Source organism: Canis aureus, chromosome 4, assembly GCF_053574225.1.
Source record: "Canis aureus isolate CA01 chromosome 4, VMU_Caureus_v.1.0, whole genome shotgun sequence".
In the NCBI taxonomy this organism is placed as follows: Eukaryota; Metazoa; Chordata; class Mammalia; order Carnivora; family Canidae; genus Canis; species Canis aureus.
In genome coordinates, this window is record NC_135614.1 from 46,793,954 (window position 1) to 46,818,230 (window position 24,277).

At 35.4% G+C, this 24,277-nt stretch overlaps 1 protein-coding gene across 1 annotated transcript in view; it reads right to left on the reverse strand.

Annotated features, from left to right (window-relative positions):
* TENM2 (teneurin transmembrane protein 2) overlaps nucleotides 1-9,870 on the reverse strand; it is a 1,508,878-nt gene extending 1,499,008 nt beyond the window's left edge. The window contains exon 1 of the mRNA XM_077895600.1: nucleotides 9,815-9,870. The gene's annotated coding sequence lies outside the window, so the exon portion shown is untranslated. The remainder of the gene's footprint in view (nucleotides 1-9,814) is intronic.
* Between the last annotated feature and the right edge of the window lie 14,407 nt (nucleotides 9,871-24,277).

Consider the following 24,277-nt stretch of genomic DNA (forward strand, 5'->3'; position numbering starts at 1 on the left):
TGACTCCTACTGTTGGAATTTTCTTCTCTGGCAACACACACATGCACACACACACATTTATCCTACTGGCATTTCATACTCTAACAAAGCCCAATTTAAATGTTAATTGACACTTTCTCTCTGAAGCCTTCCTTGATGCCCTTTAGCAAAATAAATTATCTTCTCATATTCCAATATCATTTTATACATATCTCTTTAAGATCTCTTCTCACTTTGTATTATAACTTAGATTTTCCAAAACTGGGGTTCCTCTTGTATTATCAGATGGTGTCTTTAAATTATTTTTGAAAATATTTTACGTTGTTTTTACTTCATCAATAATTAAAAGTATATATATATATAAGCATTTTTATATCATCTAATTGAGCATTTGTAACTAATACTATGGTACTATTTATTTTTTATTTTTTTAAAGATTTATTTATTTATTCATTACATATATGTGTGTGTGTGTATATATATATATATATATATATATATATATATAGAGAGAGAGAGAGAGAGAGAGAGAGAGAGAGAGAGGAGGAGGGAGAAGCAGGCTCCAGGCTCCATGCCAGGAGCCCAACACGGGACTTGATCCCGGGACTCCAGGATCGCGCCCTGGGCCAAAGGCAGGCACGAAACCGCTGAGCCACCAGGGATCCCCTATGGTACTATTTAAATGCTGAAATTTGCATTCACTTTTTTTTTTTTTTTTTAAGATTTTATTTATTTACTCATGAGAGACACAGAGAGAGAGAGAGGCAGAGACACAGGAAGAGGGAGAAGCAGGCTCCATGCAGGGAGCGCGACATGGGACTCGATCCTGGGTCTCCAGGATCACGCCCTGGACTGAAGGCAGTGCTAAACCGCTGAGCCACCCAGGTTCCCTGCATTTACCTTTTTAATCATGTTGGACATATCACACTTTATTTATTGTCATTATTGCTTAATAAAATAATATGGGATAAACAATGTAAAAATGACTTCTAAGTTAGGCCTAACAAACATCTCTACACTGTTATACAAAGAAGGGTTCACATATTTAAAGGAAACAAAAGTAACAGAATAGTCATATCTAATTTTTGTTTGCTTTATAATTGTCCAAAAGTTAGATACTATCTGTTCAATCAGGTTTCACTTATGCACATATCTCATTAAACTTACACAAAAATAATTTATGTCTTACCTTTTTGTTACTTTTATTTTTAATTTAAGTGGGTTTTAAATTACTCGAGTTTGAGAAATATCATATATATGTAGATATATGTGTATATATGCGTGTGTATGTAAATATATATATTTTCTTCCCACTATATTGAGAAAAGTGACATGAATACAAAACAAAAATTTGTATTTATCAATGTACTTCTATATATAGCACAATCCTAGGAATAAGGGGCTCAAAAGCTTCTAATACCTAAAAACAAAAGACCCTGAATAGCCAAAGCAATCTTGGGGAAATAAAGCAAAGCTGGAGGCATCATGATTCTGGACTTCAAGCTTTATTACAAAGCTATAGTCATCAAGACAGTGTGGTACTGGCACAAAAACGGACACATAAATCAATGAACAGAATAGAGAACCCAGAAATGAACCCACAACTCTATGGCCAACCAATTTTCAACGAAGCAGGAAATAATATTCAATGTTTTTTGTTGATATTCTTCAACAAATGGTGTTGGGAAAATTGTACAGCCACATGCAGAAGAAACTTGACCATTTTCTTACACCATACAAAAACATTCAAAATGGATGCAAGACCTAAATGTGAGACAGGAAACCATCAACGTGCTAGAAGAGAACACAGGTATCAACCTCTGAGATTGGCCTTAGCAAATTCTTACTATACAGGTTACTATACAAGGGCAACAAAAACAAAAATGAACTACTGGGACTTCACCAAGATAAAAAGCTTCTGCACAGTGAAGGAAACAGTCAACAAAACTAAAAAGCAGCCTATAGAATGGGAGAAGATACTTGCAAATGCCATATCTGAGAAAGGGTTAGCATCCAAAATATATAAGGAACTTAATCAAACTCAGCACCAAAAAACAAATAATCCAGTTTAAAAAAATGGGCGAAGGATATGAATAGATGTCAAAAAAATTGTAGGTATGAACCTACAGCGCTACAAATTTTGTTATAACAAAAATTGTAAAAAATGCACATAAAATTTACTATCATAACCATTTTTAAGTATGTGGTTCAGTAGCATTAAATATACTCACATTTTTGTGCAACAGATATCTCTAACTTCTTGCAATCCTGAAGATCTATACCAATTAAATAATAACTCACCATATCCCAGTTTCTAGGAACCATCATTTTACTTTCTATCTCTACAGACTACTTTCAATAACTTATATGCATGGAATTATATATCTGTCCCTTTGTACTGGCTTATTTCACTTAGCAAAATATCCTCAAGATTCAACCATGTTATAACATACAACAGGATTTCTTTTTTTCTTTTTTTTTTCTTTTTTTAAGGCTGAATAATATTCCATTCCATATATGCTACATTCTGTTTAACCATTTACCCATTAGTAGACCTTTAGATTGCTTCCACCTCTTGCCTGTATTGATTATTACCGCTATGAACAGAAGTGTGCAAATATCTCTTCAAGATCCTGCTTTCAGTTCCAAATATATACATTTTATGATAAGAGGTAAGTAGAAAATATTTTCATTTGCTGAGGGCCAAGAGGGCCACTTTTATCATTCCTTAGATCTTCAAGTTGCTTTTCTTTTTGGAGGCACTTTTCCAAAACCATATTGAAAATATTAACAAGCATGTGTGCCTGACATGAAAATGATTTTCACGGGATGAACAGTTATTGTTTTCAACTTTGTTTTGGAAATTATTTGGTTATATGTCACTGACCTAATTTATGACTGGCAGCGATACTTCAACAGTAATCGTGCACACCAGGAATTCTTATAAAACAAGGCTATCTAACCTGTAAATTTTTTTTAATGTCAGGAAATTTTGGTGATATTAAACTTAATAACTAATGGAATTGATGTGCTATGTTATGCACGCTGAATTAAGCATGCATTGATCTCAAAATCAGTTTTTTTCTTCTCCAGATTTAAGATATATGTATATATTTTTTAATGTCTCAAGCATTTTTTTAAGTCCCTCAATAAGATCATAGGTCCTAAGCACACAGTATTTAATGGATAAAAGACACCTGAGGACCAAATATCCCACCTTTAAAATGATGTAAAAATTAAGCCTCAAGGTTATGGTATTTAAGAAAATAAATCAAATTAGATATGGTAATATCTGAGTGTTGCGTTTCTAGAGTGTTACCTTGAAGAACAGGAATATTTTAAAGTTAGAATATGTGCTGGGGTCAGAAAATGAACAGAGCAACTATTTTTTTTTTTTTAATAAATTGAAACCATTCATCAAGTTAGGAGAATCAGAGTGTAGGGAAGATGATGCAGGTGTTTCTATGGAGCTAAAAACTTCATAAGAGTATTTCAATTTGGAGTAGTTTCACAGACATTTGTATGCCAAGATTTCAAAAAGATCCCTCTTGCCCTTAATTTATTTACTCTCCAAACCCCAAATTTCACAACTCATACATTAGCAAGAGAGGGGGACATCTTTATCACAAAACAAGTGAAAAATAGAAATATTGCTCTACGGAATTTCAATTAAATATATCTCTTCAGAAGGTATTTAACTTTTGAAACACCCTGACTCATGTAGATATTTGTTTAACGTGTCAGGAAAACATGACCTGACCTTCATATCCTAAAAGAATGGTTGTCCAGTAATTAGTGCTGTAATGGCTACTTGCAACTGTTCTCAATAGATAACTGTGAGGCTTGTATGCAAACTAAACTCACTTTCACTGGGAGTCCTTTAAAAACATATAGCAAGCAATCACACCGAAATATTAATTTGCACTCAAACACTTGATGCCACAAGACACTCCAATTATCTCTCACTGTTTAAGCCAGAAGACTTTTCCAGGCTTAAAACTAGTCTCTAAAGAGATTTAATTCAATATTACTTACCCAAAAGCAGCAAGCATGTTCTTTTTTTGACCTTCAGGTCAATGAGAGTGACCCAACTGAGACCCAATCAAATCTGAATATGTACCCCCCTAAAGAACTATTCACAAGGTTAATTGTATCTTGCTTCTATTTGCTGAATAAGGAATCAATTAAAGAGAATAGCAAAAGAAGCTATAAATGGTTATACGAACTATATAGAAGTGAAACATATAGAGAAAAAGGCTTCCTTTTGGCTTCCAATCTTCATTGATCTCTGCACAGGACTTAAAACAGTGGCAGAGGCATTGTTGTGCTTCTTATTATCACTGTAATCAATATCTATTTTACTCTTGCTTCAAATTATGTTATTTGAGAATTCACAGAGGCCAAAACAGGTACCTCAGACAATTTTGTTATTGGTCATTTGGCAACATTTGCTGGACTTAAATGCTATCATGGTGCATCAATTCACTAATTTGTAGGGAGACGTAATAATGATAATAATAGGTTTAGTTGTAACAACCTGGTATGGAGGTGGGAAGAAGAGGTTTTAGTGAAAGTACTACGATGTATTAACTTTCAAGGTTTATATACGGATATGAAAAAATATATATCAAAAGAACACAATTTATAAAAAAAATAACAGAAAGAAGAAAAAATATTTTCTACAGGAAATATAAAAAGGGCTGGAGCACCTCAGCTCTTAACATTACATGCCCAATTATAGAATATAATAATGCAAAAGAGAGGGAAAATATTCTTTAAACCTTAAAATAATAATAAATATTTGAGGGCTTACTATTGCCAAATATTATCCCAAGGTTTTTTTTTTTTTTTTTTTAAGGTTTTATTTATTTATTCATGAGTGACAGGCAGAGACATAGGCAGAGGGAGAAGCAGGCTCCTTGCAGGGAGCCTGATGTAGGACACGATCCCTGAACCCCAGGATGCCAAAGGCAGATGCTCAACCACTGACCCACCCAAGTGTCCCTATCCTAAGAGTTTTATAAGCATCTTTTTATTCCTCACCACAATCCCTGAGGCTCAGAGAACTCAACTCCTTTCTCAGACTCACAAAGCAAAGGAAAATGAACGAACCTGAATCTGAAATATTGCAGCCAGTTCTTTATATTTAATTGTACCTCCTATCCATCTATTATCTAGGATAAGACATAGAGACGTAACACCAATTCAGTATAAAAACAATGAGCATAAAAGCTTGTAATAAAGTGATAGCTGGTGTGGAACAGGCAATTATTGAGGTTTCATTTGAGGGTGAGACTTTAGCAGCAGAGGCAGCAGTAACGCAGAGCCAACTGTTAAGGCTTCAGTCAACTGAAGGCCTCTAAGAGTTTACAATTAGAGCCAAGTTCCTCTATGCAGTTGATGTGTGTTGATTATCTAGGGTTTCCAGTATTAGCAGTTCCATGGCTTACTCTGGACAAAGCAAACGTGACATTTCACCAAGATGCCTGGGAAGAGACGAGGTTGGAGACTTTGGCATAAATCTTAGTTTCCTGCATATGGCTGTAATAATGAAGTATGGCTCTGATTTTCATCTCTAAAATGTACAATAATGGTATTTTAGGGTCAGAAATTGTGTTCACTCATTCCGAGAGCCTTCCTTCACCTCTCTATCAGTCCATCCATCCTACCTTTAGTCCATCTTTTATAGGTCCTAAATGTGAGTATCACTTGTATATGTGTGTTGGCACAACACTCATAAACCTGAACCTGTGAGTAGTAAACCTCAGTCTGATAATCTTCTAATTTTAAAACTGTATTAAGAATTCTCCCTAGGGACGCCTGGGTGGCTCAGTGATTGAGCATCTGCTTCTGGCTCAGGGTGTGATCCTCTGGTCCCAGGATCAAGTCACACATCGGGCCCCTTGCATGGAGCCTGCTCTCCCTCTGCCTGTGTCTCTGCCTCTCTCTGTGTCTCTCATGAAAAAATAAATAAAATCTTTAAAAAAAAAAAAAAAGAATTCTCCCTAAATCCTTTGCTCTTGATTAGGTCAGACATTTAGTTCCTTCTGAATGTATAAATGCCATGTTCAATCCAATCTTTTCTTTAGAAAGACTTGGAGCTGTTTACCCTTTTCTTCCAACAATAGGCTCCATCCTACTCACTTTCCCTCCCCAAATCCCATTGTGTTGGGATTAAAATGAGACCAAAACATCTGTTCTTCTCTTCCGTGGCACCTCTGATGTAGTCTGTCTCACAGTAGCTCTACTGCGTTTCCCATTCAGCAGCTACTACTCACAGGATGTTAAGCTGAGACCTGAACTATCAGGATCAACATTTGAATCAGGATTAGCTATCAAAGGAAGGCAACAATTTACTAGGCCTCATGAGGGAGATTGGCTTTTCAAAACAATTCTTCCTCAAAAAAGCATGACTAACACACTGAAGGGAAAAACAAAGAGACAGAGAGCATGTTAGACTTGTTAAGTACTGGTGGTGTGCTGTGATCACTGCCTACTATGGGAAGGAAAGACAAAAAGACACAGCAATGTAGTATTAAGTGACGGAGACTGAAGCAAGAATGCACCTGCTCATTGCTATGACACAGTCTAGAACTCTGAGCAGCCAACTAAAGCTACAGCACTTCCTTTATTGCAGACCATGTATATGTTCAGCTTTTTGCTTTCTTAAATCTCCCGGGTAAGACCTAATGAGTTCTGTGAGAGAAATCATTACGCTCTCTGAAAGTGCTCAAGGTAAAAATATAAGTTAAATTTCTTGAAGGACTTGGTCCAGTAAGGGCTCCTCAAATGTGACATATACCCAATCTGTAGGTGTATTAGTGCATCTTTTGATTGCGTACTGCTGAGGCAAGCAAGAGTGAAAGGATGCTTACAGCTCTTAGTACAAACAACAACAACAACAACAACAACAAAAAAAAACCATGCAAACAAACAAAAAACCTTTTAATGTATTTGCTTTCCTGGTACAGGTGCCCTTACCATCACAGAGTAGTTTTTATTAAGTCCAATTGTACACAACTGTGGTTGGGACCAAGCAGAAAGTCTGTAACCTATACCTTCTTATGCTTGATTACTAGGCTCCTCAAAAAAGTCCCTCATTTGTTGTCCCTCCTGTGAAGCATGCATTCCCAGGAAATAGTTAGTAGCAAGCAGCTAGTATTAATGGATTCTTTGAAGGACTTTCCTGGAAGCAAGCCTCCTGCCGAGGTAAGTGATTGTATTCAATCCAGTTCCTTATTGTATCCATAAATACGCCTGAATTAAAACAAGTCATATACACCTGGACAGATGGTACAGTGTTGCTTCAGTTCATAAGTAATGGAGCATAATTCAGAATACACTCCACTGGCTCAGTCTGATCCCCAAGAAGTCCTCTCCCAACTCTTGACAAACTTGACAAGGCAGGCATTTCTGACTGTTAATGGATTTATCTTCTGCTGCGTGACCCTAAGCCATGGAGAGAACTTACTCTAAGTGCAATAAAATAATCACTAGACATTTTTTTTTTTCAGAGAGCCAACATAACCTGACTTTAATTTTTAATACAGTCACTATGCCTTCTCATTTGGGGAGATAGGTCTTGCTTTCCATTTCTCCCACTAAAATCCTAAATTAAACTAACCTCATCTGATGTTTAGATCATCCCACACTTCTAATTCTTCCATTTCAATGGCTGTATTGATTTTTTTCTCAGCATTTGATTATGAAAACTTCAAACATACAGAAAGTTAAAGCAACAACTGTACAGTAAAAACCTATATACTTACCACCTAGATTCTATAATTAATATTTATTCTGATTGTGAAAATATGTAAGTTAGGTCAATCACACTATTCCCGCAATGAACACATTCTTACTCAACTCAGAATGACATCCAAATTCTTTGCCGAAGTTTACCAGGCTCAGCCTGAGCTGATATCCAACTTCTATACGACTTCATTTTTACCCCTCCTCCTCTCCATTATTGATATCTGGGAACAGTGCTATTCTTTATATTCTTCAAATACAAGTTTTTCCCTGACTCAGGACCTTTACTTTTGCTTCTAGTAGACCTACCCCTGACCATTTCCTTCTTTTCCTTCTGATCTCAGCTTAAACATACCTCACAGAGACTCTTTCCTTGACCTTCCCATCATCTGAAGTACATCTATCTTCTGCCCCCAGTTACTCTCTACCACAGTACTATAACTGACTGCATTTACAGACCATTTTGTGAAATTCCCTTATTTGTGTTTGTGTTCACTTCCTATTTCATTCCATTAAAATGTGAGTTCTTTGAAAGCAAGGACCTTGTCTGTTTTATTCACATCCAAATTTCAGTGGCTTGAAAGAAGGACTACTAAGTAGTACTTAGTTCATAGAAGTTGAATAAATATGTGTTGAGTAAATTTATGAGTATCATGAAAAGGCAATCCTTCTTTTGCATAACTAAGTATAATCTACTATATTGTGGAAAACAAAATATAAACAGAAAAATCCAAAGACCTAGAACACATAGCCACTCAAGTAGTAACTGTCTTCAGCAGCTCATGGCGGCACTTCCTAGGCTAGATTAAAACAGACACCAGTTAATCAAGATAATTCAATGAAAATGTGCCACCCTAATCACTGTAGACATAGTTGCAGTGGACCTACGTCTAAGATACTTAGCAATGCTAAGGAAAGAGCTAGACATACAGGTAGGAAGGTACTTAACTTTTCTTTATTGCATGAACTAAAAAACCACAAAATATGCAAGGATGCTGAATTGGTGGCATTAGTTTTTCTGTAAAATATTTCTAGCCTACTGCAACTATTTTGAATATATCCTTTTAGGTTTAATATGACATTTCTTCTAAATATTTTGGAGTATTTTTTTTCTTCTTCATAACCTTCTTCCTAGCACCATGGAAAGCTTCAGGATAAAAAGAGAACTGTGGTGATTTTCCTACTAATTAGTTGCTCTTATTAAAAAGAGCAAGATAATTGATTTTAGGATGCACTACCCCTTATTAAGACCTAATTAAGCTGTATATCAAAGACTAATTAAATGGCATTATTCCATCTCACTGATGAGTCTTGATGCTTGGTGAATAGATTTGGGTGGTAGATGAATACTCTTGGAATAGATTTCACAGCCAGACAGATAAATATAGACTAAGAAGCTGAGTAAAGGGAATTTTCGATTATCTAAACCTAACACACTTATTGGTATTTCTTCAGCCTGACAGTTTGAAATGCACAAAATGAAACATTTAAATACAAACTCAGCACTGTGGTAGGATGGGGAACAATGAAAGAGCTTCTTTGGAAAACTGAAAATTTAAATATGCCATTAATTCTTCCAGTGAAATGGTGGACTGGAGAATTGGAGTCATTTCGTTTCTTTCTTTCTTTCTTTTTTTTTTTTTTTTTTTTAACTCTTTTCATGAGTCAAGCTACTCAGTCTTGAACTTCAGATAAGAACTCAAGTTACACTGGAAAAGAATATCCAACAACCTGAGATCATTTTTAAAGTCGCCAATCACCATCTTTGCTAAGATTCTGTGAACCTCAGGGAGAGGAAATGGGAAGTAGTAAGAGATTATTATCATGATAAGGAATCTGAATATGTAGGAACCCAGATATTGATGAAACTGTGGTCCAGCTAAAGAGAAGCTGCCCTTAAAAAATATTTGGAGAGTAAGAGCTATTAGTAAGATAAATGTTTTTCAGAATTTTATTCTACACCAGAAATTAATGTTTTCAACAGCAAATCAATTTCTGCTAAGTCAATATTGTGCTTGACAAAGAAGATCATATACCAACATTTCAAATGTTATGTAAATCATTGCTTTAATCCCATCAAGCTAACCTTGTACTGCCAAGGCTGCATCCTCAAGGTAGTGTCATTGTGACAACAGAAACTCATCATTCCATTTAATCTATGAGGTCACAACCTCCTTGGATTATGGTGGATAGTCTCTCAAATTCTTTGGTGCTTCATAATGCAAAAGCTTTTGAATAAATCACAAGATATTTGCAGAAAGTAATGATTTCACTATACAGCAGAGCTATATTTGATTGTCTTTAATAGTTACCTTCACTAGCAGTATAATAATTTGCAAACAATAACATCAGTCATATGTCACTTTTGTACTCATTACTGGCCAAGGTATAACCCCCAGGACCAATAATCTATACTACTGAACATCTAAATTAAATGTCACTCTGTGCTAAGTGGAGGTTATTCAATTGAAACTGAACTTTCGCAACTATAACATGTATTTTGAATTATCTGAAGGACATCTACCCTTGAACTCTTTTTGCATTAATACACACAGAAGTGGAAATAGCTGCAACATCACTAAGAAAGCTGTGCAAATAGAGAACTGAAATCTCTATTACAGGAAAATGAGTAAACAATTTATTTTTAGCTATCTTTACAGAACTCATGGGCAGGAGATAAAGGGTTTGAATCAAGTATTTCAAGGTTGTCATTCTAGGTACTTTGTTAGATTTAATAGAGTTTATAATATTTAGATTACCTTCTAGATGGGGCTTCACTTTCTCTTTCATTTCACATAAATTATGGATTTTAACATAATTTTGGATAATTATACACTGCACATGAATGCTGAAAAACAATCAATTAGTGACAACTATAATTCTTTCTTTTGTTTTGCATTCTAAGCTTATTTTTTTCTAATAGAGGTGGGACATGAAGGAAGAATGAGGATGGGGGTGAGGGAAGTTAATTTATCTCTTGGGCTTTGTGTCTCAATAGGAACAGATCTTTCATGAACCCAAATTATGAATCCATAAATCCATAAATCTAATCAACAACACTAATAAAAGAATAATTAGACACATTCATTAAGTTCTTGGAGATCTTTACATGAAAAATACTATCATATTAAGGGAGAAATAGCAAAGGATCATGGAAGACAATGGCCCTGGTAGAAATTTTAAGGCAATAAAGGAATAGAGGGTACTTTATGATACATGCAGACACCCAGTCCTCTGACAGTTGGTTCACAATCATTAAACTGAACATATCTTCATCTAGCTGCCCAGGAATGACTGTTGTTGTTTGTTAACCTTGAATGTACTTTTTGGAAACAGGAAGTCTCAAAATACTAAGGAAAAACATTTCTTTGCGCAGCACACAATACCTCAATGTTAGAAACAGAGAAGCCCTTTCCACAGATGATATATTAGAAAATGAAACAGAGGCTTTAAAATTTCAACCTAAGCTTTGAAGTACAATGCTATTCCAATTCATTAACAATGGATGGTGTGTCACAATAAAACTAGCTAATCAAAATATGCTTTCGTTTAGGGGAATTGACATTCATTTATGAGCAATTTGGGGAGTCTGCATGTCCAAATAACAATCAAAGTATAATGTGTATGATCTCCTCATTGCCACTGGCTTTTGCTTGGTGGCAGAGACAGATGAGAGCAGGGTTTATGCTTGATTTGGGGGTTTTCACAGCTTGTGTCAAACCAACTGCCAGCTCAGCAAATGCAAACACTCACAAGCCTTATCAATAATAATTTGAATGGGTGCTCACTCCATACCTGAGATGTGACTTGAGGGGAATAATAAAACATAAAAAATATATTATATTAGAAACGCACTTTAATTTCTTTAATTGCTGAGTAGAATGATATTATTTCTTTAAAATGTGTGAGAATCCTATTTCAGATCCAGGCTCCTTTATAAATTCTTTAATCTTTTCCTTTCTTCTCCTTTTAATTACTTGTCTTACTTCTATTATTGAGCTATGAGTTTGAATTTTAGAAAGCTGGAAAAGAAACATGGCCCTTTAGAGAAACAATAATATTAAAACTTCTTCAAAATATGAACTTTACCACTATTGTCTTTTCAAAATTCTCTTAACAGTCCCCTTCCCCCCACCTCCTATCTCGTATTACATTGGCCTTTTATTTACATATACATAGATCTTCCATCATGACTGCTGATCTCAAGAAATTTATGCTTTTTGTTGCTTAATGCAAAACCTCACATACAGAATGTGTTCAATAATGATTGAATGAATGAATGAATGCAAACATTGCAATAGTCAGGAATGAACATTAAAACAATGGATTTCTAAAGCTGCTTAGCATTGTTTATGGTTGGAGTAAGCATTTCCCTACTTTGGGAATTACGGGAAGCATTGTAAATTTATCCTATGGCCCAGTGTTTTCAAAATTTTTGAATGTGATACACAGTGCAAATGGATTTTGCGTTATGACATTAGGACTCACTACTTTCACAGACATACACATACCTAGACAATAAGCCTGTACACATGTATGCACACATATCACTAAAGCAATATGGTAGGCAAATTCTAAAATGATTCCCAATGAGTCATGCTCTTGTGTAATCCCCTTTTCTTGGTAGGGACAATGACTGTGGATATGATATGAGATGCTACTCCTTGATTAGGTTACATTATATGAAGAGGTAAAGAAAGGTTTCAGATGTAATTAAAGTCTCTTGACCCAAGTCAGCTGAATTTAAGTTAATCAGAAGGGATATTATTCTGGGTGGACCAGACTTAATCAGATGATCACTTTAAAAGAGGGTCCAGAGGTCTGAGGCTTGAAGAAATAGGAGATCTTGAAACATAAAGGGTTCTGGTCCTAATTCCAACATGGGATGGGCGAGGTTCTCCCAGACCACCAAGTAATTCTCTGGACACTACATGAGCTGGTTATCCCACAATTTAGCTAAATTCTGACACTATCTACCTAGAGCTAGTATGAGATTCCACAGTCCTAAAAGACTGCTTCCCATGCTGGCCTGACCCCCACTCCACACTTCAGATGTAAATTGCAAGCTCAGGTTGCCATCGGCGCTTCTGACTGACCTGCTATAAACTGAAGATCCCCATGACTCCCTTCTGGAGCTTCAGATACCAGTCCCAAGTCCAAGATGTTACCTGCATTTCTGACTGATTGGCTATAAATCTGAGCTTCCCATGACCCCCTCCTTAGATTTATTTAATATGCTAAAGCTGTTTACAGAACTCAACAATCTTGTTTTTCACTAGATTGACAGTTACTACAAAATGTTGGAAGTCAGAAACAGTCAGATGGATGAGATGCATAGAGCAAGGTATGGACAAAGGATGCAAGGCTTCCACACCCTCTCCAGGTGTATCATACCACTCTTTAAGAATCTCCACATGTTCACCAACGCAGAAAATTTCTGACTCAGTCCTTTTGGGTTTTTATGGAAGCTTCATTACATAGGCATGATTGATAAAATGGCCAGTAGCAATCGATTCAACCTCTAGTTAATCCTCAAGTTCATCCTCAGAGGTTAGGCAGTAGGTAAGGCTGAAAGTTCTAAAACTCTAATCACGTGACTGGTTCTACCAGCAACCAGCCCCTATTCTTAGGTGCAGTCCAAAAAAATCACCTATTAACACAACAAAAGCCACCTCTGTGCTCTCATTACTCAGGAAATTCCGAGAGTTTCAGGAACTCTAGCAGAAATGAGGCAGAGACCAAATATTTATTTCCTATTATAAATCACAATATCACAGATGAGAAACCTGAGACTAACATAAGACCCAGTCCCCACATACACATTTATTGTGACCTGTGAGACCCTGAGCGGAGGCTCCAGTTAACCTGTGCCCCAAAACCCAACCCATTGTGAGATAATAAATTAATGCTGTTTTTAGCCACTAAATTTATGTTAATTTGTTACGCAGCAGTAGAAAACTAATACAATCCAACTTCATTTTTCTTTTTCTAAAATGGTGGTCACAGTCAAGTAAATGGATAGCATATAAAGTAAATATGAGCCACAACCCACATTTTGAAAATTTCAGCTATATCTTAAAACCACCTTTTCCATGATGCCAAAATATTTATCACTTGAAGTTTGTTCTTTTGAGTTAAATGATTTTATTTTTAGAAACTCTTCTTAAACATTAAAAGTCATTAATTAGGTCTTGGTTCACAGTAGTGAACAAAATATTTATGGATTCTCACTCCTTGGAACTTAGTATAAGGGTTGGAGATATAAAAACAAATGAACAAAACCAAACATATAATTAGAGTCACTTAATAACTACTTAAGCACCATTTCAGCTAATAAACAGGTATTTATTTGGGGGGATAATCATTAGAGATAAAAATGAACATCATATAGTCCATATTTTGAAGACCTACAATATCTAGTAAGAAATAAAAAATCGGTAAATAAATATCCCATGATAATTACACACTTGGGATCAAGAGAACAAAAGATATAGCATGGAGCCACAAATTCTAACCAGGGAATTCAGGGAAGGCTTCAGAAAAGATGGGACATTTTATGTGGTACCTGTGGGTAGGAGGGGTCTGCAAATATCTCTGGTGTCCAAAAACTTTCCATGTACCTTGTAACACCTTTTCAGAAGATCTTGCTAAGAAATGTGGGCTTTGAGGCAATTCAAATTACTGAAGTTGGGTTTTTTTTTTTGTTTGTTTTTTAAATAAGAGTTTGACATAAAATTATATCCCTGAAATCAACAAACTGAATTACATGAAGTCAGCACTACCAGCACAAACATAATATGTACCCATGACAAGTCCGTTAAATTCTGCAAGAGGAAGGGAGAGATGGAGAATTAGTCCAGACATTTTGGTCATTCTCTAAGATAGGTCTGAAGTAGAAAATTTTAGCTAACAAAATGGATTGAAATGATAATAATTATATCTGGGTACAAGGAGTCCAAGCAGGGCTTTAGGGACTGTCCTAAATCAAGCACACACACTCAGCTTCATAAAACATGCTTCTCTAGAGCCCAGTCTTGATGGTTCCATTATTGTTAAGAATGATACTCTTCTCTTATACTGCACTATTTATAACTTAGCAAATGCTGGGAAATGAAGAATAAGTACAGAAACAAGGCCAAAATAATTATCACACAGTGTGTTCCATGTTTATGGGGTTCATGTCTTAGGTCTTTTTTTACACCCTGTTTATCCTTGTTTTAAACAAGAATTCTTGTTTGTTTTGTTAACCTAGAGAAAGTTAGAAGCACTGCACTGTGCCTTTCAAACAATGCCAGTCAGTTTTTGAAGGTGTTATTTACATTTTATTCTGTAAGGAAGAATAAAAGATCTTTGATGTGTGGAGAAATTTTCCAGAGAAAAATTCTTTAATGAAAAAAAATTAATGTTTTTTTTCTGGAATTAATTTAATGACTTATTTCCAATACATAGAAAAATATTAACTAGTTCTGTATTCGGCTTAGAGTATTGTTTTCTTTTAGTACTCCATTGTTTTGCAATAGAAAATAGGGTCTCATGAAAAACTTTGTGATCAAAAAAAAAAAAAACAAAAAACTTTGTGATCATAATCACCTCTAGCAATGATATTTGATATTACCTATATGTTTTCTTCAGGTTTTAATAATGTTTAGAAGGGTTTCTATTTCCATTTTATTGATTTTTTTTTTGAAGAGGAACTATTTTTTAGAGAGAGTGGAAGAAGATCATTTCATAAAGAATAATTGTGTAAATAATTCACATCATAAAAATAACCCTATTAAAAGCTTAACTGAGACTCCTGTTTGTCCTCTGCAGATCAAAGGCAGTTCTAAAAAAAGAGCAGCTCTAGATACTTATTGGTTCCAAGTATAAAGATTGCTAACATTCAAACATGTTAGAAACCATGGACAGCTGAATTAGACCTCTAACATCTCAATGTTCAAAATTTTGACCTCTATCAAGAGATGTATAGCTAAGCCTGAAATTTGCTTTTAAAATAATCCTCAGATGCTCATGGCCTCAGGATCATGATTCGTTTGATTTTTTTTAGCAGATTTTCACTATTAAAAAATGCAAATATTGACTATGAAAGAAACAAAGGCATTAATATCATTTAAATTTGCACAGTGTTCTGGCCATATGAAATTAATCATTCAGACCATCTTATTCTATGCCACCATATTATTTTCATAATAAATGTTAAAATTCCTTTTTTTTTTTCATAATAAATGTTAAAATTCCTATATCTATTCTGAATCCAAATAAACGTAGGCCATGTAAAAATGGTCACAGAATCTTTTTCTACCTTTTTTTTTTAATCATTAAGCATTAATTTATGGACTAAGGCAAACAGTTTACATTTGGACCCAAAGACTAAATTATAACTCAATGGAAAGTTAGTATAACTTTGTTTTAGTGAAAGAAAATATAAGAACATTCACTCATAAGATATGTTTTATATGTCTTAAGAGTCTGCCTTCATAATTTAAATTATTTGTGACACTTATTCATTCAATCAAAATTTACCAAGTACCCAAAGCTTAGGTGAAAACAAACAAATGAAACAATTCAAAGAAAAACTTGAGAAGTGAGAATTATATATATATATATATATATATATATATATATATATATATATATATATAGTGGTGGTAGGTCCCTCTAAGGAAGTCTATAGTCTGTCTTTACTTTTATACCAATGGATTACTTTTATTTCAATGAACAATTTGTGAATTCTTTACAATGGTGAGGATCGAATAGAAGTGATTATTTTTCTTCAATGTAATTTTTGGTATAATATTTCTGACAAATTTGTTTTTTTTCCTTATAGAAAATTTACTTCAGCATAGTTGGCAAAAATAGTGTCCCACGCCTCTGTATCATGGCAGTCTTGCCCTCATTGTACACTTATGGATCTACTACTCATGGTTAGCTACCAGGGAGAGCAGTTATATTAATCTGTCCAGTAACTAAATTTATTTATGCCTTAATTCTCTCATCTGTGAAATGATGATTCTATTATTACCTAAGATTACTGTTTGGAGAATTAAGTAGAATTAAGTATTTGTGCTGCATTGAGCACAGAGTCCAGCACATAGTAAGTGCTTTATAAATATTGCTTATTAGTAGTAGTATTTTTAATAATAATAAGGTACCTGGCCTCAAATAGTTCACAAAAAGGAAACCAGGCATGCAGGCATGGAATAAGCAGCACTCATACATTTAATGAAGATGAATCCAAACAAATACCTAAGAAGGGGTAAAATACATCTTTTATTATCTTTTTAAATTCCACCACCTCCCAAACTTTCTCCTTTAGATTTTAGTCTCCATTTTTCCCTAAAAGAAAGTCATAAGTGAAACATAAATAATAAAAGAAGTTTATTTTTTACTTTAAGTCATTTAGACCAATGTCCTTGATAGTTTTAAAGTCACTCCTTTGCCATATGACTTTTCATTCTTCCAATTAAAAGGACAGAAATATTCCTTTACCCCTAGCAATAGATCTAGCCATGGGATTTGCTGTGTTCAGCAGATTGAGGCAGAAATGGCAGTGTGATGGTGCCAAGCTTGATGCTTTAAGAGGCTCCTTTGTTCTACTTGCCCTCTTATGGTTCTGGCATACTCATGAGATAATCATGTGTAGCCTTCTGGTCTCAAGAGAAGGATGAAAGACAGATGGAGTATTGCCACCACAGCTGAGCCAGCATAACTTAGACCAGCCAATACCCAAGGAACCTGAAGAATTATGTGTCAAATAAATGTTCAGTGTTGTATGCCACTGAGGTCTATATTTGTTTTTTTGCAGTTTCAGTGGAGATAAGCTGACCAATACAAATGGTTCCAACTTGTTGGGGTATTAAAATTGATTTTTACTTTTTATTTTATTTTTTATTTTTTAAAGATTTTTATTTATTCATGAGAGACACAGAGAGAGAGGCAGAGACATAGGCAGAGGGAGAAGCAGGCTTCCTGCAGGGGGCCAGGGAGCCTGATGTGGGACTCAATCCCAGGACCCAGGGATCACAACCTGAGCCAAAGGCAGATGCTCAACCACAGAGCCACCCAGTTGTCCCAATTTTTACTTTTTAAAATAACTTTTTATTGCTTCAAATCATTGACTCTAACCATACTGCCCAATGTCCTCTTCCCATTATCTCAGACATCCTGGTAAAATTCCCTAACTGTTCTTTTTAGTCGTATATTAAAAAGCAAATAACAAAATAGTGTGGTACTGGCATAAAGACAGACATATGGAGTAGAATAGAGAGTTCAGGAATAAACCTTCGTATTTATGGTCACAAGATTTTCAACAAGGATGCCAAGACTATTCAATAGGGAAATAACAGTCTCTTAACAAATGATGTCGGGAAACTACATATATACACTCAAAAATATAAAGTTGGACCCTACCTTACACCATATATAAATCCTAACTCAAAATAGATAAAGGACCTAAAGATAAAAGCAAAAAATTAATATCTTAGAAGAAAGCATAAGGGGAAAGCATCATGACACTAGAAAAAAATGATTTCTTGGATATGACACCAAAAGCATAGGCAAGAAAAGAAAAAAAAATCACATAAATTGCATTTCATCAAAATTAAAAGCTTTTGTGTATAAAAGGACACTATCAGCGAAATGAAAAGGCACCCCATAGAATGGGAGAAAACTGGCAAATCAATTATCCAATAAGGGATTAATATCCAGACTACATAAAAAAGTCTTAGAACTCAATAACAACAAAATCCAATTTTAAAAATGGGCAAAGGACTTAAATGGCCACTTCTCCAAAGATGATACAAAAATAGGCAATAAACACAAGAAAAGATGCTCAGCACCACAGATCAGTAGGAAAATGCTAGTCAAAACCACAATGAGATATCAATTTAGACCCAGTGGGATGGCCACTACCAAGACAAAAGAAAAACAAAACAACACATCCACACACACACAGAAAATAACAAATATTGGCAAGAATGTAGAGAAATTAGAACTCCTGTACTTTGCTGTTGGGAATGTAAAATAGTGTAGCTTCTGTGGAAAATGATGTGTTTTTCAAAGCAGTTCTTGAAAAAATTGAACATAGAATTACTTTATAATCCAGCAATTCCACTTTAGGTATGGACTGAAAAGAACTGAAATCAGGGACTCCATCAGATATTTGTACATCCCTGTTTTTAACAGCATGATTCACAATAGTCAAAATGTAGAAGCAATTCAACGATCCATTGATAGATGACTGCATAAACAAAATGTGATACACACACACTGGAATATTATTCAAAAGAAAGGAAATTCTGACCCCAAATTTTAACTTGGATTAAACATGAAGACATTGTGCTAACTGAAATAAGCCAGACATAAAGGGACAAATATTGTTTGATTCCATTTATATGAGGTACTTAGAGTAGCCAAATTTGTAGGGTAAAGAAGTAGATGAAGGTAATGAGGAGTTAGTATTGAATGAATAGAGTTTCAGTTTAGGAAGATAAAAAAATTTCTGGAGATGGATGGTGGTGGCGACTGCACAACAATGGAAATATACTGACTGCCACTAAACTTTACACTTTAAAATGGTAAATTTCTTGTTAGGTATACTCTACTACAATAGACACATATGCACACAAACTCAATTCAGTTATATCTTTAGTATCATCCAACAGAATACAGATGTCCTCCTCTTGGTCACTATGTAAACCTCAAACTTCGGGTCCTGAAACAAGGGTAGGTCGGTAATGAAGGCAAGTTGTGTTTATTTTTGGTTGTTTATTTTTGCTTTAGCTCTTCCCCTATCCCTCTTCTATGTCTAACTGCACAGGGCTAAAGTCAAGGATAAGGGAGAAAGGAGCAATAGGTTCGATTTTAATAGTATAAACCAATTGATTCAGGTAGGGAGATGTTTCATGTCTCATTCTGGTTTGGTCTGATATGACTGCTGCTGGTAGCCTCTACTCATACGTGATTTTCATCATGTGTATTGTGTATTTCACATTTTCATACACCATGATTTTCACATGGTGTGTGCTCTCCCAAGATATCTCTCATTCCTCTTGGCTCTGCTCCCATTGCAGCCCTGTGGCAGGACTGCAGATTCTGTAACTCAGGAAGTATTCAAGCAGGGAGCAAGATAACAGTCTCTCTTTAACGTTATCTGTAATTTATTTAAAAATACTTCAGTAGAGACAATGGGGTATGATGACCTCTGCACTAAATTTACTCTCTTGGAAATACTAGTTTACATTTGATTTACTGTAATCAGAATCTCAGTCCATTGGAGGCTAGCTAGCATTTGAAGGTTTCTGTCAGAGATCTACAGATGGCTCAGACAAATAGTTTAAATATTCCTGTCTAAAGCTTCACTAAAGGATTTGTTAACTAGGATTAATTATATAAAAATATATTTTTTTATTAATGAAAGGAGTGAAGTTTAAAACATAGGTGTGGCTAAAATGTCTGTCCTTGCATAAACGTAAAACAGAAGCATTCTGGTCAACCTCAGAGCTCACACATTTAGAAAAATATCTTCAATCTGTGACACCTTACATACTCCTTTGCCCTTCCCCCAATTTGAAACTTACTTAAGGATTCTGTTACTTGATTCAATTAGAAAATAGGGCAAACATCCCATCAGAATGTTGTTGTGAATTTTTATGCAACCACTTGTCAAAGTACTTAATGGCCAGAGTGGGGATTCCTCCAGTTTACAGAAAGAGGTCTAATGACTATATTTGTTATCTCCTGGCCAAGAAATGTCTGCAGGAGATGCAAAATTCATTCCAGGCACATAGTGGGAGTGTTCAGTCATGTTTGTGAAATAAATGAATTGAATAAGAACCAAAAAAACCCTACTATCTTTCATTTGCAAAAGAGGAAATAAGGCTGGACTAGGGATTGCACAATCAAGAATAGGTGGCTCAGATCTGACTCTTGATCTCAGGGTCGTGAGTTCAAGCCCTGCCTTGGGCTCCACGTTGGGTGTGGAACATACTTAAAAAAAAAGAAAAAAGAAAAAAAGGAAATTCATTTATAAAGTGGAAATCTAATACAAAGGGAAAAAGTGGGTATGGATAGCTAGATAAATAAGTAAACAGATACATGAACAGTTTCGTTGTTGCTTATGTCAGTTTGTAATGGTTATAAGGGCTCATCTACCATTCTCTACATTCTTAACCTCTTCTTGAAGTTGGAAATAATGCACCCTCTTGTAGTACATTCCAGGAGACACCAAGTTAAGTATCTCCCTTGAGTCCAATTACACCCTCTTCCAAATAGGAGCCCTGTTACTCTCATGAAGTCGTCAAGTCTCAGAGGAATAGCAGCTGCAGCAGCAGCTGTAATGCTGAATAGAACCTTAAGTAAATAGCCAAGAAGGCCAGTGAACAATGAATTATAATAAACCAACTATAATTAGTAATAAAAGCCTTAAAATAACTGTACTCATGAGATAGTATTGGTCATATCCTTGCTGTGTTCTGGAAATAATAGAATCGTTTTTTTTCACCAATGTAACTACGATGGTAATTAAAAGCTGATTTAGGATCAAAGGCAACCTCAAGGTTATAAATGTAAGTAGCTGGCTCTCAAAGTGTAAGTATCTTGTTCATTTTACTTCTTCACTCTTTAAAAAGTAGGGAGGGGCTTTTGGAGACTGTTTTTTAAAAATGAGCAAAATCAGCCAATAATATCAGTGAAGCAAATCACTCAGCCAATATTAAATTTTTTTTTATGCCTACAACATTTGGGAGAGAAAGGACACAGACAGCATGAGAAAGAAAATGGCTATTTACATGGTGTTTTCTAACTAGATAGGGAAAGTTTTCATTTCTAATCTCCATAGTATAAGATGTGAAAGAACTATGGAACAGGAGGTAAATAATGTAGGCAAAAGTAGTTGGATTGTAAAATGGCAGAGGCAATGTTTGATTAGGTGTAGAACGTTTCCACTTGTGCCTGGGTGATAAAATATCTGTTTAATGCCATAAGCTTTCTCAGTTGCATAACCATTCACTGTCGTACAGTTGAAAATTGTTTACTTGATAAAATCATCATGTCCAGATACAAGCACAAATGCACAAATTGAGAATGTAACAAAATCATTAAAGGCAATGTTAAAAATACTTATGTCATATTAGCTTCAGTGCTTCAGAATTAGCATCATATTGTATTGACAGGGAGCTTCTAAGAAAAACACAGTGTAATCCCATGTAATTGGTACTGGGAATAGCAAGCAAAACAAAGACAGACTTGTCCTCATGGAGTTCACAGTCCAGCTGGAGAAATAGACATTAATCCACTAATGACATTAATCCATGTACAATAGCAACAGTGCTAAGTGCTAGAAAAGGAAGCTTAGGGGTCATGAAAAGTATAGAGCAGAAGAATCAGCCCAGTCTGGGGAGGGTGGAAAGGTAGTCAGAGGGTGAAGGCCTGAAGAAGAGCCGTTTGCTGAGACCTGAAGGTTGTCAACCAGATAAAGGAGCCATGAGGAGGAAGTGGAAGGGGGAAAGGAGGTGGAGGTGGAGATAGCAAAGTAATTTCTGACTATGCAAAAAAGTTCTATGGCTAAAGGCATTATGGCACCTAAGAGGGACTTACAGAAAGCTTTTTTTTTTTTTTTTTTTCCTACAAGAACAGTATCTTGAAAAATGCCTATTCTGTTAGGTAAATAAAAATGGCAAATCTAGGATATAAGTATTTATTTTCCCCTCTTCTGTGTTGCTAGCATCCTTTTATGAATTGAGACTCAGCCCTGGAATCCATCTATACACAGCACTCCAGGAATTCACCAATACAAGTGACAATATATGTGTTAGCACTATCATAGAGGGGAGGAAACAAGTCTTTATCTGTATGTCCCCAAGTTTTTTTTTTCTTTTTTTTTAAATTTTATTTGTTTATTCATGAGAGACAGAGAGAGAGAGAGAGAGAGAGAGAGAGAGGCAGAGACACAGGCAGAGACACAGGCAGAGACAAAAAATGAACTAAAGCATTCCCTCTCCTACAGGGAGCCTGATGTGGTACTCAATCCCGAGACTCCAGGATCACTTGCTGAGGCAAAGGCAGGTGCTTAACCGCTAAGCCACCCAGGTGTCCCTGTATGTCCCCAAGTTTTAAGTCCCTTTCAAGTGATAAGTCCTCAATAAACACCGTATAACTCAAAGCATGAATAAAGATTACCAAAACTATGACTGTGATAACATAATAAGTCTATGATTGACTCATTTATTTCTTCAAATTTTTTTCTTCAAATTTTTTTACTGTATGATTTATTCATTTATTTCTTCAAAACTTTTTACTGAGCACCTACCAACTGCTAAGTGGTTTATTTTATTTTATTTTTTTCTGGTTCTAGGAGAAAGAGTCACAATCATGAAAGAGAAAGCATTTAATCTTAGCAAATATACATGCTAATGGACTAAAAAGAGACCATAATAACATAATTTAATAAACAAAGTATTTTCAATTTTTTTTTCAATTTTTATTTATTTATGGATAGTCACAGAGAGAGAGAGAGAGAGAGAGAGGCAGAGACACAGGCAGAGGGAGAAGCAGGCTCCATGCACTGGAACCCGACGTGGGATTCGATCCCGGGTCTCCAGGATCGCGCCCTGGGCCAAAGGCAGGCGCCAAACCACTGCGCCACCAGGGATCCCTAAACAAAGTATTAATAGACTGTGGTAAGTGCTGTAAAGACAATAAATGGAGTGATGAAAATAACATATGTTAGTTAAAAAAAAAACAACAAAAAAAAACCCTCCCTGATTAGGTAATATCTGAGTGGCAATATGAAAAAGGAAAAGAACAAGTCTGCTTTGGGAAGCATAGTTAAGAGCAGCCAGACACAGAAATCTCTGGCTGAGGAAGGGCTGGGATGCTCCAGGAAGAGTTAGAGGCTTCTATTGACGTAAGAGTAGTGAACAAGCAGGAGAGAAATATGTCATGGGGCTTTGGGAGTTAAGCAAGAAAAAGTATGCAAGGCCATTTAGATCTAGGTAAAGAGTTTAGATTGTCTTCTGAGACCAAGTGGAAGTGGATGAAGGGTCGTAGGCGGGGAATGACCTCTTTGAGTATATGTTTCACCAAGACCTTTTGGAATGTTTGGTGGAGACAAAGTGCATTGCAGAGGGACAAGCATGATAGCAGGAAAGACACACAATGATCATATGGCTCTGTAAATAGAGAAAGTGTCTCTTTGTCTTGGCTATAAGGAAAAAATGAACTAAAGCAGAACAAACATGTCAACGTACTGAGATAAGAGAGAAATATTTGCCAGAAAGATTATGGCATGATCATATTCTCTAACAGAAGCAAAATTTTAAAAATGTATGAACAAACGAATGAATGAGTGAATCAAACCCAAACATAAACTGAGGCATGTGTTTATATAAGGCCTACAGGCATCATGGGTAGACCAAAGAATATCTATTTTGAAATAGGATCCTTTGATTTGATTTCTAAGTTGTAACAATTCTATCTGTCATTCCCATACCATTAGGCAAATATTTTCATATTATACAAGCATATTGCTTTGAAAACAATATTTGTCTAA